The 2,552-nt window shown below is 34.1% G+C and overlaps 1 long non-coding RNA gene across 1 annotated transcript; it reads right to left on the bottom strand.

Moving 5' to 3' along the window:
- Positions 1-182: 182 nt before the first annotated feature.
- On the bottom strand, positions 183-1,122 carry LOC147919004 (uncharacterized). Its single transcript, XR_015592071.1, has 2 exons — positions 655-1,122; positions 183-372 (listed from the first exon to the last, which is right to left on the bottom strand). It is a non-coding gene; the product is annotated as an uncharacterized LOC147919004 (long non-coding RNA).
- Positions 1,123-2,552: the final 1,430 nt, after the last annotated feature.

The raw sequence follows: 2,552 nt of genomic DNA, 5'->3' as shown, positions 1-2,552 counted from the left end.
ACAGAGACCTTGAAAATGTTTAGATCTTTCAGTATGAGAGAAAGAGACCTGTGTTTTGGCTGAATTATTATTACTTAGTCGTATTTCTTTGACTTGAGAAAACGCGGAAGCTTCCTTTATTCCACAACTCATTTTCTAGGAAATTAACATGTACTTTTAGAAAAGTGATACGAATGAAGAAAAAAGAGTTTAAACAAGAGGTCATATACCCGTGACTTTTACACATCATTTACGTATGTAGTCCAATTCCAAATATATACACAAACACTGTAAATAATAGATGCGCATATGAAAAGGATATAGTAAACATAAGGTGAATACAATTCTGTGAAGGCAAGAGATCTTATTGGCAGCTACTATTCCCTTTTTTACCTGCGCCAGTTAAGCCAAAACCAAAATCACAATGAGGTAACCATGAAAATAGACATAAACTCATATACTCAAAAAAAATTAAAAAAATTAGTCCCTAGTGTCACATTTTCCATAAAGCATCCTGGCAGCTCCATGTTTTCCAAAGTTTTATAACTTAAACAGCAGCAGTCTTGTTCCTATGATAATTGAACCCTTTAAAACACAACACCCCAAATTGCGTAACCCAAGCTATAAGGCTATAATTGCTGATAAGTTTTCTAAACAGACAGATCTATTTTTTACCATATATTCAGATGTTGTTGGACATGCAGACTCGATCAGCAAAATACTCTCTTTCCATTATAAAAACTCAAGAACGGTATGTAAACAGATATATCTTCCATATTAGGTCTTCGTCTTCATCGTCTACATGATGATCATCATCAGCTGTAATCGCTAGAGTTAAGCAAATAATCCTGGTACGTGGGACTCCAAAATCAGCGAGATAGCGACATCAGCCATATTGAGAATAGGGTTAGGCTGCATCGTCCTGGTACGTGGTAACAAGGCGAGAGATTTGGCCACGAGAAAGTAAATGACGACTACTCAAGAAGAAGAGAAGAACTTGGGAATAAAAGTCCAAAGTTTTTTTTTGTTTGCCGTCTGAAAATTTTATTAGATATCACTGAAACAGAACAAAAGCAGAGTACTACAGATTATAACAATGCAAGAAAGCTTCTAAGAAAAAGAAAATGCCTAGGAATAAAGAGAATTAGCCCAAAAAAAACCTTCCACTCTTTTCTTCTTCAATACGCGTATGTAGCCAAGTAGGACCTCCACTAGCTAGATAAGATCTAAAACGCCCTTCACTTGTAGTTGTAACACTTTTAGCAATGTCTTTTGCAATCAAATTCGCGTTTGGTGCCGAGAGCTTAAATATTATTTTTCTAAAACCTGGTAGTAAACGATGAATCTTATATGAACGATAACGAGGCCAGTTAAGAGAATCAATCACCGCATCAACAGCAGGAGAACAATCAGACCAAATCTCAACGTTGTCCAACCGAAGATCTCGAAGACTTTGTAAAACCCAAAGGATACACCGTAATTCTGCAGCGATTCGAAACGGGTAAAAAAGCCTCCCCCGCATGAAAAACAGCATCACCATTGTGATCACGCGCAATCCATACTCCACCACACATATGAGATTCATTAATATATGACATGTCTCGGCTTCTTCAAGTGCATGATCAACAAGAACAGCCAAATCACCCTGATTACCAGCGTCTACTCGTTCATTACGATTCTTCCATATGCCCCAAAGTAACCAAGGAATCGCCACCTTCACCTTATTGGCCAATCCATCATTTGTCATCAACTTTAGAACAAAATCTAGGTTTCCATGGATAGAATCTGTAAACTCCTTTGAAGGCAAAGGAATACTAGAGATCTCCCAAACTTTACGTGCTGGCCAACAATGGAAGAGAACATGACTAATCGACTCCAATGCTGACAAATAGAGCAACTTAAACCAGCATTTAAAGTTTAAACCATGAGCTTGTAAGCATTCAGAAACTGTCAACGCACCAGACAAGGCACACCATAAAAACATTTTAATCTTCGGGACAGTTTTAATTTCCCATATTTTACCTGTACGAGCTCTAAAGTTTTGTTCTTGTACCGACACCAGTGCAGTCTCACGCCTTAATGAAAACTAAATTTCTAATTTGTTTAGCAAAACACTTAAAATAACTGGCAAAACACTTAAAATAATTAAGAATTTGTTAAAAATACTATTTTTCATATATCCATTTTTAAAAATACATTTTTGGTTTATTTTCATTTTTGCCCTTTTTAATATTTAATGACCATTTTATCCTTACATGAAACATATTTTAATCAATAAAACAAAAAACAAAATTATCCCACCAAAAACATTTTCGACATATTTTCCCGCCATAAAAAAGTTTGTCAAACAAAAAATTGACATAAATTTTCGACAAAAAAAAAATTTCCGCCAAAAAAATTAACAAGGCTTTTATAATGTTTTTATAAGGTTTTAAACGATTTAAAAAATATTTCTAAGACATTTATAAAGTTTTTATAAGTAAAAATCTTATAAAAACCTTATAAAAAACCTTATAATTTTTTTATAAAAACTGTGTAAATGTCTTATAAAAACTTTATAAAAACCTTATAAA

The sequence above is a fragment of the Camelina sativa genome, chromosome 20, assembly GCF_030686135.1.
Source record: "Camelina sativa cultivar CO46 ecotype springtype chromosome 20, ASM3068613v1".
Taxonomy (NCBI): Eukaryota; Viridiplantae; Streptophyta; class Magnoliopsida; order Brassicales; family Brassicaceae; genus Camelina; species Camelina sativa.
The sequence above is the reverse complement of the archived record's forward strand: the minus strand, read 5'-3'. Positions and strand labels throughout refer to the sequence as shown.